At 33.3% G+C, this 17,527-nt stretch overlaps 1 protein-coding gene and 1 long non-coding RNA gene across 2 annotated transcripts in view; one reads left to right on the top strand and one right to left on the bottom strand.

The window, feature by feature from the left end:
- The window catches only part of PTPRD (protein tyrosine phosphatase receptor type D), a 1,977,099-nt gene that overhangs the window by 541,481 nt on the left and 1,418,091 nt on the right, over window positions 1-17,527 (top strand). The window lies entirely within an intron of this gene.
- The window catches only part of LOC311629901, a 1,265,484-nt gene that overhangs the window by 390,777 nt on the left and 857,180 nt on the right, over window positions 1-17,527 (bottom strand). The window lies entirely within an intron of this gene.

The following is a 17,527-nucleotide window of genomic DNA, read 5'->3' as shown; positions in this document are numbered from 1 at the left end:
GCTACCTAAACCAATAAAAAAAAACCCCAGCTAATTCTGAAAGGTCAATTCTGAATTATTGTTACTCATAATCATTTCCAAAGCCATTAAGCTTATGAAATCCAATTGAAACTGAAAGCCATAAAACTAAATTATAGAAAAAATGCCCAAGTAGGTCTTGAGAGTTCCATACATGTGAGCAAGACACTTGTCTACAGAAATTACTTCAATTGGATTACCTACAATAAGACTGCTCTAGTAACTGTTATGTGGCCATTATCATTTATAGATGCCATATCACAGACATTTTAATTAATCAACCCCAAACAATCTAATGAGGTGAAGTTCTAACTGAAGCAGTTTTTAAATTCCCCCATAAAATGGGTAGCAAGTATCTTGAATTATAAGGAGAAAATAACACAGACAAATATAGAAATAACTATGTACTTTAATCATACCGGATGTTTTCTGTTACAATAAAGATTAATGTGAAAAATCATTCAACTATTAGAAAATAAACATGTATCAAATTACTCAAATGGAGGATTAAAACTGTATTTATTCCAAATCAAATTTTCTCTCCTTCTTTGTTCCATCCTTTATCAACATATTTCATGTTTTATTTCTCATCTGTAAAGCCAGATTCCTTTTGATATTTATGATTTGTTGAAGCTGTCCCTTTTTAAATGGTATATACTGAAACAATATAGATGGCATATAAATAAAATTTTTATGTTATAACACAATGTATTATTTCTAGAGCAAATAATATTGTATTATACTTCTAGGTCTTTAGAAAATAAAGGTCTAAATACATCAGTAACTCTAAAAGTTAAATATAATATAGAATGATTTTCGTGATTGGATTTGGTATACGCAGTTAATAGTTTGCATTGGAAGTGTGAAAAGTTAATGTGGAATTCCTTCTGGAAGACAAGGAAAAGCGAAAAGGCAATGGGTTTTGCAACCCAAACACCTGAATTGAAATTTTAGCCTTGGGAAATAGCCTCTTTGACTCTTAATTTTCTTATCTGTGAAGTAGAAACACCATTTTATAATGATGAAGGGATAAATCCTTTGGGATAATATAGCAACTATCAGGTATATGCACATAACAACAAAACACAAAAATGCATAACGCAAAAACTGACAAAATTGAAGGGAAAAATAAACCCTCCAATATTAACAATTAAAGCTGTCAATACTACATTTCTAATAATTTGAACAACTGGGAAGAAAATCAACAAGGGCATAGAAGATTTGAATTTCAATGTAAACCAACTAGATGAACAATTATCTGTAGAATAATGACATTGAATAATGCCAAAATAGAGACAGTTAGTATTTCCTATACATAGATGAATCAGTTAAATACCAAAGGCAAGCTTTAGATAATGGGTTGTGACCCATGTGTGAGAAGAACTATTCAAAATAAAATGCAAACAAATTAGATGTTGAATACAATCAGCAATTTTTAATTACCAAAAAGGAGTATTTGATCACCATAGAACATTTAAAAGCATATAATAACTTAAAGAAGAAAATAGACATAATACAAACTCTAATGTTAAGGTACTATGTGTTTTTGATGCATGCTTTTCTGTTATATTTTTCTTTAAAAAATTGGACATACTTTTAGAAAATCAGTTTACCCTTAGAGAATCATGAATATTCTGATAAGTTGAGAAACAACAGAGTTGGAAATTTTCTGTCATAAGGTTTCCATTTATTGAGTCATTAATTAAAAATATTGATACCTATTATGTATCAGGCAATTGGGTAGATGTTTTTGGGGTACCAAAAAGAAGATCTGTCAGTACTAAAGGAAGAAAAGAATATAGGTAAGATGTGTATTTAACAAAGAGATTTATTCATCACGCAGAGAAGAGAATAGGTAATGGTGGACAACAATTCTCAAAAACAGAATAATATTTAGATGCCAATGAAATGAGTTCTACAGCTGAAACCGGTTTGGCTCAGTGGTAGAGCATCGGTCTGCGGACTGAAAGGTCCCAGGTTCGATTCCGGTCAAGGGCATGTACCTGGGCTGCGGGCACATCCCCAGTAGGGGATATGCAAGAGGCAGCTGGTCGATGTTTCTCTCTCATTGACATTTCTAGCTCTCTATATATCTCCCTTCCTCTCTGTAAAAAAATCAATAAAATATATTAAAAAAAAGAAAAAAATGAATTCTACAAATGAAATAATAGAATTGACAAGCAAGATGTCTGGTTCATGACCTGAACTATGGTAGTGCTAGCCTCTTCTGACCTTAAATAAAGCCTTAAACTCTTCCCCAAAAGCTGATTTCCTTCATTATAAGAGGATAGGTTTGGAATTCATGGCCACTGAGGATCCTTCGTCTCCAAATGACACATACCTTTCACGGTAGAATTATTTATTTATTTTTAACGTTGGAAACTACACTTGCAGAAAATAATCACTGAACCTCTCTGAACAAATGTTTTTCCCTTTCCAAGTGAAAAACTTTGGTGTGCATACCTTGATATGCACTTCATAGTTCTTTGTGTGTAATTTGTTGTTAAAATTACAGTTTTAGAGAATGGGTCTCTGAATGTATGCAGCTGAGCATTAACAAATTACTTAATCAGTCTAAGCCATCTTTAAATCAACTGTACACTATGAATAATAACAATGAGTGTCCCTCGTAGAATTACTGAAAGGTTCAAATGAGATGTGTTTAAACCTCTAGCATTGTACTGGCACATAGTAGGTCATGGTAAACCACACAAGGACAGATCGGAACTTCTCTTGCTTTCTCAGTTACCTTTGTCTAAATCTAACACAGGTTTTCTAATTATTATTAGAAAACATATTTTTCCTTAACATGGCATTAACCTTAAAATATTAACCAAATTTTGGTTAAGTAAATACTGGCTAACAAATAAACTTTGGTTGTAATGCTCAGATTGTATATAGACTTTATTTCTAACCAATTTTTAATCTGGACAGACAGCTAAGCTCTTAAATACCAAATTATATAATGAAAATCTCCATAACTTTATTTGCTATTTTAGCCAAAACATTTTTCATATCCATGGCCATTTAGATGGCTTACCATGAAAATTTTTGTCTGAGTCATACTTCTCTTGAAAAAGCATTTTACACATTGAAGAGATGAATACCACTGGAATGGAACCCTATGACCAGAAGCAACTCATGTGATTATATGTTTCAGCTCTAATGCAATACAAATTAATGCCCAAACTGTCCAAACAGATGGCTTTCTATCCCATTTAACTGGTCGCCAAGGACAAATAATTCAGAACAATCCTCAGTAGCCTATTCTCACTATTAAAATCATCAGAAAATTTTGTGTTCTTCCTCAATACTGCTTTTGTTCTAATTTGTCATTTTTTTGTTTGTTTATGAGGTTATCTTCCATAGAGATAGAGAAAAAAAATGCATCTATCATTTTTAAAAAATATTTAAACAGCATAATCCATGTCTTTCTTCCAATTTTTTTTCTGTTTTTCCAAGAAGTTAAGTTAAAAAATAATAATAGTACAAATAAAGTAAGCTCATGTGCTTGATATCAGTGCATTAAAAGTTTGTGTAGTTTGGGGCAGAAATATGGATGTTAAGGCCACACAAACCTGCATTTGAATCTTAGACTAGGTCTTGTCTGACTATACGTCTTTAAATAAGTTAAACTCCTTGAACTTCAATATTTAGAAACAAAAATCAGAAATGAATACCTTAGAATAATGTTGACATTAAAAAACAATAACTGGCATATTGCAGGTATTTATTATATTAAAATTGTTACTATTATAACTAATATATCAGCAATAATGTCACTATTTTGGAAAATAATTTAGAAAGAAATAATTACCACTGAAAATTAAAAGGCAACCTTTGACAACAAAAATTTCCTTTTTTATTTATTTTATAAGCTATTAGATCAGTCGGTAGAATAGGAGAATACTACCAAAAGAGTATACCTTGATTGTAACAAGTCTTTAAGAAGAATGGTCTGGTATTTTGTGGACAGGATGGAGCTATACTAGATGAATGGTAGAAAATATAGAGGAATTCCTACTTAATTCAGTACTCTGATTATTGGTTTCCTGAAAGGGAAAATAAATAGTGCTTGACATAGAGACTCAAAGTTATCATGATAGAAAAATGAAGATAATACACAACATTCATAATTCTACAGATATTCAATTCCATGTTGAAAATTATTACAATTGACTTCGTAATTGAAATGGCTTTGTGGTAAACATTACTTTGAAATAATTCTAATATGTATGTCCAAAGGTAATTCTTACTTATTTACATGGAAAAAAGTTATGCAAACATTAAACTTAAAAATTAAATTAAAAGTGTCAATTCCTTTTATTTCTCATCTTGATTTAATGTGGTTTAAGTTTGATATCCTTACCATTTTTTTTTTCAAATCTTCATACAGCATATGGATTAAGTTCTCCATACCAATTCTCCTCCCTCTCAGGTATGCAAGGCAGCAGATGACAGCAGCACTTTGACTAGCTTAGCTTGTATTGTAGTAGAAATTCTGTGGTATCTAATGATGAGAAACCTTTCATATTCCTCTTATAAAAAATAAATTCAAAACAATGAACCAATAGACGCAATTACTAATGCAGATAAACTTCCTCTGTAGGTATCTCTGCTGGCCAGTCCTCCCCTGGCAAGTTTATGGTCAGCTTTCAGTTTGTTATTATTATTATTAGTTTGTTTGTTAATTCTCACCTGAAATATTTTTCCATTGATTTTTAGAGAGAGAGGAAGGGTGGGAGGGAGGAAAGAAGGGAAGCTGGGATGGGGAGGGGAGGAGAGAGAAACATCTATGTGAGAGAGAAACATTGATTGGCTGCCTCCTGCATACCCACTACTGGGGATTGAGTCTACAACCCAGGCATGTGCCCTTGACCAGAACCAAACCCCTGACCCTTCAGTCTACAGGCTGATACTCTATCCACTGAGCCAAACTGGCAAAGGCTTTTTTGTGTGTGTGTGTGTGTTTTAAATAGATTTGAAAGCAAAACAAAATTAACAATAACTGAGAACTTTAGGGGCAATGCTCTTATGTCCTTGTAAAACAAGGGTTCTGTTAAACTGCTAGTTTGCTGCCTTTCAATACCATATATATATAATTGCTTTAATTATAGAAGTAAATGCGGTCTGGGTCTATAGTTCCATTTATAAAATATTTCCTTTATTGTTTCCTATATTAGTTACATTTTCCATATACTGAAAAGTGAAAAAAAATATGGATGAACATGTAAGCTCTGCAATTGAATTTTTTTTTTTTTTCATTTTGGCAGAGGACATAGCCACTAGTGGAACAATTCTTCAGGTGTGGCTGTGTGGGGTTATTTATTGCCAACAAAAGGAAGGAAGAAAAAAAAGCCTCATAAGTGGGTTTAGAGTGACATTTACTGAAAAGGGACCATCTGATGTAGGGGGAGGAAGAACAGAGAGCACCTGTTTGGTAGAGGTATCAGTGCAGAAAATAATAAGTCTTATTTTGGTTTCTATTTTATTTTCCCAAATTTCAAAGAGCAAACTTTCATTTTCTCCTTAATGAAAATAGATAAAAATCCCCCCCCCCCTCCCTCTCTCCTGGAAGATGCCCCTTTATCCAATCCTGACCTTGAGAAGAAAATAAAAGCCTTTCTTTTAGATCTGGGAAAATGAATCTGTGTTTCTTAAAAGGGTTTTAAACATTTTTTAAGAGGTTTAATAAAGTAAGATCTACTGCTTCTAGATATGTGAAATAACAGTTCTTGGTATTTAAAATTACCCTGATAGTATTTGATAAGAAAAAAACAAAAACACTCACTGTCATTAGGTCTGTAATTAGTAGACAGAGGGGGGGGGGGGGGAAATATATATATATATATATATATATATATATATATATATATATATATATATATTTTTTTTTTTTTTTTAAGAAGTAGGCACACAGGCAATGGTGTATTTGTTACAAAATCAGATTAAGCACGTAAAGACTTAGGTTCTGTAGGTTATTAAAATATAATCCTAAAAATACAGGTATTGTATAATATCTAATATAATTGAAAAAAATTGTCATGAGTTGACTTATGAAAATCAGTTTAATCTACATATTTAAAGGTCAGGAAACTTAAACTAATAAACTAATAAGTTTAATAAAGACTGGAAAGTTGGGATTCAGAATATACATAGCTGTCAGATCTTGGCTTCTGAGAGATCAAATATTGGACAAGGAAAAACCTAACCACAATTGATATCCTATCTAATAAGGAAGGAATATGCTAATTGATTGCCCCACCTCAAAGATGGCTCCACTTGCCTGCCTCTGGAATCCCCCAGTCCCTGCAGCCCCCAGCCACAGGCAAACCTTGAGACCAGCCCAAGGCGTAGGCAAACCTCAGATGGCTGCTGCCCAGCCGATGCCCGAGGCTCAGGTAACCAGGGCTGGCAGAGGCTTGCGCTGCCAGCAGTGGCAGCAGCAGAGGTGTGATGAGGCTTCACCTTTCCCTGATTGCCAGGTCGCCTCCCACCCCTCAAAGCTCCCATACTGTGAGAGGGGGCAGGCCGGGCTAAGGGGACACCCCCCCCCCCCCCCACCGCAGTACATGAATTTTTATGCACCAGACTTCTAGTAATTTCATAAAAGACAAATTTTTTTTTTCTAAATAATTTATCAATTTGTACAATGCATCTAAGGCAGATTTGCTTTTTCACCTTGGTGATCAATAGATGATTGTCTATTTGCTAGCAGAATTTATTCATCGTATTTGTGTAATCAATAAAGACAATTTTCTTTTGAAATCAGATTAGGGATGTATTTAGCTAAAAATCACCCCAAAGTATTCTTTCTATTTAGACACCTGTTGTAAAAACAGGTGATTGTCTAGATGCCTTCCTATTGACACCTCTTAGAAGAAATGCGGAAAGATTGTAATGAAACTGCTGTTATTGCAGATCCCTCAGTTTAATGTGACTCTGGGGGCTCCTTGTATGGTTTCCTTACCAATTACAGTAAATAACATTTCTCCTGTGAAAATGTGAAAAACGAGTTTCTGTGGACCTGTTACCTTTTTTTCCAGGGTGATAGCAGTGTACTGAAGAAAAAAAAATCCTACATGAGAGGTAAAATGTATTCCATACATTGCTATACCGTTAGGCAGGCTGAGTATAAAACACGAAATACTGTTTCATGACATATATGGAATACCAAACCTTAAAGAAATTGGATAAACTACTTTGGGAAATGAATCTTTATGAAGAAATAATAGGTATGATTAACATTATACAATCTAATCTATGAAGTTACTCATTTAATGTTACTATTCAGTATTAATTAAATATTTAAAGCTTGGGTTGTAAGTTCATTGTACTTATGATTTCTATTAATATTTAGCCTACCCAGAGAAAAGGTTGTTCATTTGAGTAAAGAGTACAGAGGTCTCTTGAGTTACATAACTTTCTCACCATTCCCACCATCCCATTGTGTATACATATATCCCTCCCTCTCTTCTTCCCAAACTATTCTCCTGGATTAAAATCTCTTTTGCTTGAAACCCATTTCAGTTATATGCCATTGCTGTTAAATCAATAGGGGCGCATGTGACTATTTCAGAATTATATGTTTTTCATGACAAAACACATAACATTGACCTGATTAACAATTTAAATGTATATACAGTATTGTTAACTTCATGTGTGTTGGTGTGCAGCAGATCTCCAGAACTTTTCCAACTTGCATAACTGAAAGTGTATACCCATAGTACAGCAAGTCTAGGAAGCATTTCAATCACAAACCAGGAAGGATGCTTTCCAATAGGTAACATTTTGAAAGTACATGTGTGTGAATGCTTTATTCCTAAACATAAGATTTGTCTTTTTAAAAATTATACTAAAGTAACATATGTCAATTCAACAAGTTAGATAATAAAACACATTAAGAAGACAAGAATAAGCTCTCATAGCCCCCACCTGTAGTAAAAACGTATTCGTCCTTTTTGAGATTATACTTTGAGGATATTGTGCTTATTATATACAAAGAGTCTGTTTACAGCAATAAGAGTACATTATAATTCTAATTTTTATTCTTATATTATATCACTGGCAACTATTCAAGCCCAAATTATTGTTCTACAAAATCAGTTTAAGGACCTGTAATTCAATTTCTTATTGATAGGTATTTAGTCTATATCCATTTATCCCTGTTGTACTGATACTGCCAAACAAAAGCTGATGTATACACCTTTTCACAATTTTCTAATTATTTTCTGGATATACATTTTTTGGTTCAGAGATATAGGAAATTTTAAAGCTTTGAAACTGCAAAAATGCTTGGTTATATTTTGTACTGATTTGTATTTCTTAGCAATTTAAGAAAGAGACTGTTTTCCTCAAAAGACTAACACTGTATATGTTCATTCTTTGTGATCTCTATCTAATGAACCAACTTTTAATTAGTAAAATTTTTGAAATTGAAAATTTATAATTTTCAATTATAAAACTTGGGGTTCCTATTGCTGATCTCCCAATCTCTCCCCCTTGCCCTCACCCAAATTAACTAGTCTTCCCAGGAACATGGTGAAATATTTACAGTTATTGTTAGATTTTTTAGTGTGTTCTCTTATACTCTACCTACACATTATTTTACACTATGACAAACAGTTATATAGCTTGTTCTGTCTATAGGAATTAGGAGAGGGGGGAAAGAGCATGCATTATAAAATATTATTATATTTTCCAAATATATAATTAATTAATAAATAAAATAATTATACATTTTTCTCATGATCACAAATTAATATAGTAAATAATATGTTGCTAATTTTTCAGATCATTTATTATATTTATGCAATGTAGACTTAATATTTTTGAAAAATAATTTTTTAACTCTTTTCAATATTTTGGGATGAGAACTGTATCATCCTACATGAAACCTAACTATTAAGCTTGAGAATTGAGTCTACATACTGTCAATATGACTTAGCTGTTTATTCCCAGGAAATTTTTGCTCAGGAAAGATAAAACTATAAATAAAAAAAAATCAATGCCTGCTTCAGAAAATACATACAAAAAATTATGAGACACTGTTTAGATGTAATTCAAGATCTTCACTTTGCTATGTCTACCAATTTGGAAGTCATATGTCACAGACTTTTTATGATTTTAATTAGTCCCCTGACTCAAAAGAGTTACATTAAAGCCACTTGTGCCAAGACCCTGATGATAGAAATATCCCACTTCTGACTTCTACCTCCTTAGACATTGCTAAGATCTTTCTCATAAGGTGGCTTTTTCCCTGACTGTGATGACTTCTAGTAAGGTTAGCTTTTCTATATTAGCAGGCGATAACTTTGGGGAGTTCACCAAGCTCAGGGAACTTTGGGGAATCCCACTGAGATCCATTAAGGCTTCCTCTGTACCTTCATCCAACAGCCTTGACTCAGAAATAGCATGCTCCACTGGGATGCTCCTCTCGCTGAGTGCTCTCCAAGCAAGTGGGTCTCAGTAGATACAGGCACAGATTCCATTTCTTTGGGCTTCAAGTGTTCAGTTTATTTCACATCCCAGAGAATAGAATGCCTTTATGGAATCTTGGTTTTCTGATCAGATTTGAAATCTCTCATTCATAGCTGAAATTTACCTTGTGACTACAAATACTACTGATTGTTTTTGTCCTTGGCAATTTATTTTGCAAATCTCTAAGGAAAATTCTAGAAGAAGGTGGGTGCATATAAACTCATTAAATCTGTCCTCAAAATAAGTTCTGTAAAAAAAAAGTTATGAGCACTTTCCTCAGTTGTCTTTGTAACTGATCTTGTTAGTTTTATCTATCTGCATTTTGAGAAATTTGCAGAGCTCTTGATTGGTGATGGACAACCTGTTGGCTAATTTCTGAAGGCACATTTTTGTATGGACACTGATATATATATATTATTGATTTTTTTTTTTTTTTTTACAGAGAGGAAGAGAGAGGGACAGAGAGTTAGAAACATTGATGAGAGAGAATCATCTATCAGCTGCCACTTGCACACCCCCCACTGGGGATGTGCCCGCAACCAAGGTACATGCCCTTGACCATAATTGAACTCGGGACCTTTCAGTCCGCAGACCAACACTCTATCCATTGAGCCAAACTGGTTTCAGCTGGCCACTGATTTCTATGTCTGTTTAAATCATGGTGTGTCATTCACATTTAGGTCTTTAAGCCATAGAACTGTGTTTTATGTTGAGTGTGAAGCAAATATTTAATTTCATTCTTCTTCCATATGTACACCCAGTTCTCCAGAACATTTATAGGAAACTGTCCTTTCTCACTGATTTGCAATGCCATTTTTCTCATATATTGTGTCCATATTTGTGTGGTTCATTTTCTTGGTTTTCTTTTATATCTTTTTTTTTTTTTTTGTCTATTTGTTCAACTTAGGACTATCACCATACTGTCCCAATTATTTTATATATAAAATATAAACAACAATTTGACCAGTAGCTATGATGCACACTAACCACTAGGGGGCAGACACTCAATGCACAGGCATGGAAACATGGAACAGACTGAGGAATCTCAGAGGGAAGAGGGGAGGGTGGGAAGAGATTAACCAAAGATTTTATATGCATACTAGAGGCCAGTGCATAGATTAGTGCACCGATGGGGTCCCTTTGCCTGGCCTGCGCCCTCTCAGGGGATGTCGGACTGCCAGTTTCCATCCAATCACTGCAGGCCAGGCAGAAAGACCCCACCGGTGCACTAATCCATGCACCGCACCTTTTGTTTTTATAATAAGCCTTGATATATGTTAATGCATTCTTCTCTTCCTACCTTGTTTTTATTTATAAATGCCTTGACTATTCAGACTCCTTTCACTATTTTATACACTAAAGAATAAAATTGTCAAATTTGACCTTAAGAGTAAGAATTTTTTTGGATGGCAATAAATCCATAAAATAATATGGGAAGAATTGGCATTTTTATAATATTTCGTATTCCTATTAAGAACTTGGTATATACTAGTATATTTATTAATGTCTCTCAGTTATAATTGTCAATAAATAACCCCATGTAAAATCAAGCTTGCTTGAATACAGGAATGAATGAATGCATTAATTAATTCTGCCTATACCATTAGCCTCTAGAAGTTCAGACTATAACTCAAATACCCTAGTTTTCACTAGTGTTGTTAATACCGTGTTTCCCTGAAAATAAGACATCCTCCGAAAATAAGACCTAATGCAACTTTGGGAGAAAAAATTAATATAAGACACTGTATTATTTTCAGGGAAACAGGGTATGTTTAAATTCTGCATGGCCTTTAAATTGTAGACCTTTTAGTGTGTTTCAATCTTTTATTGTTGTTTTTAAACAATTGAATGAAAGAATAGTGAGGATAACAATAATAATGATTTTTTTTCAGTTTATATATGCATTTGTACACACATGGGTTAAGTATATGTTTGGGTTCCAGTGTGAAATGTATTTAAAGTAATAGACACCACTAATACAGGGCTTACTCTAGAGCAGGCATTAAGTGCTTTGCTTACATTTTATTATTGGTTGCAATAAAAAGAAAAAAATATACATGTCTTTTGAGGTTTAACTTTAAATTGTTTTACAATTCCATGATTTTATCTATTTCTCCAAACAAGTGGGGTTCAGGAATGAAGGTTTTGTATGACATATTAAAAGGATTTACACAGATCTACCAACATGTGGAACATTCAACAGGTTTTAGACAGTCGTGAATGACCGTTGTCCACTATCTCCCCTTGCTTTCCCACTAGACAAGTTTACTTGGTCCAACAAAACAAACAAACAAACAAACAAAACAAAACTAATGTTAGAAAAGCCTCGATCTGGTTTTAGATTCTTATAAAACCTCTAAAATTACAAATGTGAGTGCTGATTTTTACCTTAAAGGAAAAACTTACTTAAAATGTCACTTTTCTGGCTGGGACTGGTTGAGCTCAGTGGATAGAGCATCGGCCTGTGGACTGAAAGGTTCCTGGTTCGATTCCGGGCAAGGGCACGTACCTTGGTGGCGGGCACATCCCCAGTGGGGGGTGTGCAAGAGGCAGCTGTCGATGATTCTCTCTCATCGATGTTTCTAACTCTCTAACCCTCTCTCTTCCTCTCTGTGAAAAATCAATAAAATATATATTTTTTAAAAATGTCACTTTTCTGCTAAAACCGGTTTGGCTCAGTGATAGAGTGTCGGTCTGAGGACTGAAAGGTCCCAGGTTTGATTCCGGTCAAGGGCACGTACATTGGTTGTGGGCACATCCCAGGTAGGGGGTGTGCAAGAGGCAGCTGGTCGATGTTTCTTTCTCATCGACGTTTCTAATTCTCTATCTCTCTCCCTTCCTCTCTGTAAAAAAATAATAAAATATTTTTTTAAAAAATATATCACTTTTCTATGATTATAATGAAGACAATTAGTTCATGTCTTTATTCATATTTATATATTCAGGGTGGGCAAAAGTAGGTTAATAATAATCCTATATAATAAAAGGCTAATATGCAAATTGTCCCATTGGGAGTTTGACCATCCAGGATTTTGACCACTTGCTATGACGTGTGCTGACCACCAGTGGGTGGTGCAGAACAAAGGAAGGCTCTGATCTGCTCTGATTGCCAGCCAGGCCTAGGGACCATACCCATGCATGGATTTCTTGCATCAGGCTCTAGTAATAATATAAATACTAATAATATATAATGAATACTGTAAGAGTCAACTGTAAACCTACTTTTTCCTACCTCTATATATGAAAGGGATTCTTGCTCTCATTTATTGGCTAATAATGTGTATAGCATCTGTATATAACACCATGAATAATATGTCACACAAAAAACACAATTTTAGCTTTAGGATAATGTGTTCCATGGTGATGATCTGGAGGTTGTTTGGATAGTATCATTCTAGTCAGAGGTATGGCCAAACTGGATATAAAGGCTCCTGGCTAGCATCTTCAGAAGCCTTGTCAAGCTTAGGAAGCCAGAGGTTTCCTGGCAGAAATCTGCATTTTGGCAATGTACTGTGGATCACAGGAAACCTAAGAGCCATGCTTCACCATATGTTCATCCAGGAAGCTGTCCACCAAGGGGAGGCATGCATTTCAACTGAGCATGCTCAGAAGAAATGATTTGCTAAAGGAAATCATGAGCAAATTATCATCATTAAGTTACTGATAATTCAACATATAAATGTTAGCATCTATTGTGTGTCAAACATGGTTGTATTTTAAAATATATTAGTATTTGAAAACTTGACAAAAAATATCTCTTTATGGACCTTATATTCTAGCATGAAAAATAGATTTTAAATAATAGTGAAAATAAGCAAATTAAATATATTGGAAGGTGATGGTTATTATGAAAGTAAAGAGAATAAAGTATTGATGTAGGTCATAAAGACTCCTCTTATTTTTTCCCCTTTATCCCAGATTTGAACTTCTCTTATCCTTTTCTCATTAGGACAAATTTTAATATGCATGTTCCATGTAAATAAGGTAGTATTGTTTTATGTGTTTCTAATTTACCTCACTGTTGTTGGTCCTAATTTAGTCAGCTTCTCATAGTTTTAAAATTAAATATGCTTGAATTTTATCTATCTTGCTATATATATATTCACTTATTTGCTTCTAACTGATGCATAGTTTTTAATAGCATGCATACGCTGCATTTTATGCATGCACTTCTATAATAATAGACATCTAACAATTCCCAGTTACATAAATAACAACATGCTGTAGATCCAATTTTCTAAGAACTTTTAAAAGATATATATATCTAGGAATGAGATTGCTGGGCATAAAGATATTAAATTTTAGTAAATGGTATGAAATTGCTTTTCAGAATGGTTATACTGATACATACCCTCACCATTATGCTCTTTCCAATTTGCCACTTCAATGGGTATAAAATGTTTTAAATTAGCATTTTTAAATTTTGAGTTTGAACTTTCAGACCTCCCTTTCTGTGAGTTTCCTATTAATATAATTTGCACAGTCATCTATTGTTTTTTGTTGTTGTTGTTGATTTAAGAAAATTCTTTTTCCTCGCCTGTGTAACTCAGTGGTTAGAGGGTCCACAGGCACACCCAAGGGTCACGAATTGATTCCTGATCCAGGCACCTGGTAGTGATGAATGCCTAATGCAGCTAATTTTTCTCTCTCTTCCCCTCCCTCCCTGCCCTTCTCCCTCCTTCTTCCTTTCTTCTTTCTATTCTATCTGAAAAGCAGAGGAAAAAATGTCCTCAGGTGAGGATTAACAAAAAATAAAATAAAATAAAAATTATTTGTATATCCTATAATCAATATTTTTTTCTTTTTTTCTATTATCACTCTTCCTAAAGAGCTTTAAGATATTTTTTCCTAACAGCCTTCACTCATGAAATTTTAATAGCACAGATATATTTTACCTGTTTATGTATTTCAAAATATCTGCGTTTTATATATTAAAAAGTAAAATATGGTTAGTAGTAAAATATTTATTACCTTTCAGACAGTATGACCCCAACTGAGAATGCATGTAATAATGTTTTTATTTTAAAAATATCTTAGTTCTATAATCTCTGTTAATTTTTATCCAATTTTTTTCATCTGCCTGTCAACCTTTTTAACCAGAATGCTTAATTTTGTAATACTGTACTGATTTTTAACCTTATGATTTATTCTTTTTAGTTCTTATTTAATGTATTTTTACACTTGTGTTTTAAATTTATTTTCTTATTTGTACTTCTATTTGATATATAAATTCTTCTTTCACATTTAGATTATTAATACAACCAGCGTACATTATGCTCAGGATTTACTTTTACTTTTCTTAATTCCATAAGCAAACTTTCTCAATACTGTTTATCAAGTAACCTAATGGTTGTGCAATATATATATATATATATTTTTTTTTTCCATATGTATAAGGATTTATTTCTGAGTTATCTGAGGTTTTCTCCACATTAATCTATAGTCTTTTGAATACTGTTTATTTTGAGTTTTTGTTTTTGTTTTTGTTTTTTTTTGTAATAGGTCTTAAAATCTGTTTGGGTAAATATGCACTGTAAGTCAGAGCTTGTAGAGTTATTCATAGGGTATAACTTATTCCATGTTTATGTTTTATAGAGGGTTTTTTGAATTCTTAAAGAAATCAGGTTAAATTTTGATGGAGGTGGCTTTGAATTTGCAAATTGATTTGGGATAATTTTTCTACTTATATGTTATGATTCCAACCTTGAATTCTATATATAACTTCATTTACATTTCTATTATAATTAAATATTATCTTTATATTTTCTAAATAGGTAAAATTTAAACAAAATTCAAAAGGAAAAGAAAAAGTATATCCATTAAAATGTTTCCTCCTTCTTTTCTTCCATCCTTATTGGCAACTACCACTATGAGATATTCGTGTTACCTTTTTAAAGGATATGCACTTTAGTTGTAGGATGATACAGTATTTTTAACATCATATTAATATTATTATTGGGTTTGTGTGCCAATTAATTTTTGGAGGATCTTATTTCTGTCAAAGATCATTTAGTAAACATTTTAGGCTTTGGAAACCGGACAGCTTTGTTGCCCTTATACTGGAAAAACAACCAGAGTCATCTTCCATGCGTGAGTGTGGGTGTGTCTGATACAACCTTCCAAATAGCACAGTGTGCCATTTGACCCTCAGGCCACAGTGTGCCCACCCCTGTTACATGGGTTATTGTTTGAATACACGAAAGATAATGATTTCTGAATATCAATTTTATATTTGGTCACCTCATTGAATACTTTCATTGTTGATAGTACTTTTTTCGTCATTCCCTGCATTTGTCAACCAATTATGTGACAGACAAATAACGATAAATTCCCCTCCTTTATTACAGTTTTATACCTTAATTCTTTTCCTTTTGTCTATTTGCAGTAGTTAATACCTGCAAATAAACACAAAATATGTGAAATAATAATGTTATTTTAAGCAGTCTTGTCTCATATCTTTTCATTGTGGGATTACTTCTATAGTGTTTTCAGTAAGTGTGATGTTGGCTTTGGGAGTGAGATATAAGTTTATATTTGGAAGTTTAAATCTATTCTTAATTTCTTAGGAGTATTAATAAAGAAGAGCGGATGTAAAATTTGTCAAATATCTTTCCATTATCCATCAAAATAACATGTTTATTTAAATCTTGTAACATGATTAATTACAATAATAAATCCCCTACTATTGAATCATCCTTTCAGTCTTGGAATAAATCCACTTGGAATAGAGATTTATTTTCTTACAATAGTAGCTGGATCCTCTTTGCTAATTTATTCATGATTTTCACACTCATATAAGTGGTAAATGATCTGTAATTTATCTGGCATTTTGGCATTAAATGATATTCAAATGATTTTAAATATTGGAAACTTTTCCTCATTGTATCTTGAGAATATTTTAAGTAGCTTTGAGATGATCTGTTGTTTAGTGACTTAATATAATTACTCTCTCAAAGCATTGCCACATGATATGTGGACACATTCTGCATTTTGCTTTAATTTTTGTTTATAACAGTTTTGAACATTTTTCACTATGTTAGTTTCCATGTAATTTATTTATTTATTGTTGTATTGTAAAGCAAATATAATATATGTGTGTATATATATATATTTTTTTTCTTCCATTGTTGAAAAGCAAATTATTCCCAAATTCAGTATTTTAAAACTGTAACAAACATTTATTTGTGTATTATTTCAGCAGAGAGGCTTAGCAGGGTGGTTTTGGCATGGAGTCTCATGAAGGAGTAGTCAGCATGTCAACCAGGCTGCTGTATCTGAAGCCTTGACTGGGGCTGGAAGATGAACTTCCAAGATAGCTGATTCTTACTTATCGCTGGCAAGCTGGTGAAGACTTTTGGCAGGAGGACACTTCTTCCCTATGTGGTCCTCTTCACAGGATGGTTGGTGTCTTCAGAACACGGCAGCTGGCTTCTTCCCGAGTAGACACATGAGAGAACTCTATGGAAATTATTATTTTTTAGAACTTGGTCTCAGAAGTCAAATAACAGCTCCCCATAATAGTCTATTCCTTACAAGTGAATTACTAATTCTGGCTCACCTACAAGAGGAAAGAAATTAGTCTTTAGTTTCTAACGGGGAATGTTAAAGAAATTGCAGGTATATTTAAAACCATTATAGTATACACTCTGTTTTATTTATTTATTTATTTATTTATTTATTTATTTATTTATTTTTAAATATATATTTTATTGATTCCAGAGAGGAAGAGAGAGAGAGAGAGAGAAATAGAAACATCAATGATGAGAGATAATCATTGATTGACTGCCTTCTGCATGCCCCCTACTTAGAATCGAGCCAGCAACCCAGGCATGTGCCCTTAACTGGAGTTGATCCTAGGACCTTCAGTCTGAAGGCGGACATTCTATCCACTGAGCCAAATCAGCTAGGACTACCTTTAGGAGTTAGTGTACACCACTGGACAGCCGAGGTTTGAGTCTACTCCAGAGCTGATAATGACCCGAAGAGAAAGTCTCTCACCAGTTTTAGACCTATATTACTTAATACTATG

This window comes from Pipistrellus hanaki (assembly GCF_964339955.1).
Source record: "Pipistrellus hanaki genome assembly, chromosome: 11".
Lineage (NCBI taxonomy): Eukaryota > Metazoa > Chordata > Mammalia > Chiroptera > Vespertilionidae > Pipistrellus > Pipistrellus hanaki.
This window is presented reverse-complemented; position numbering and strand designations above follow the sequence as displayed.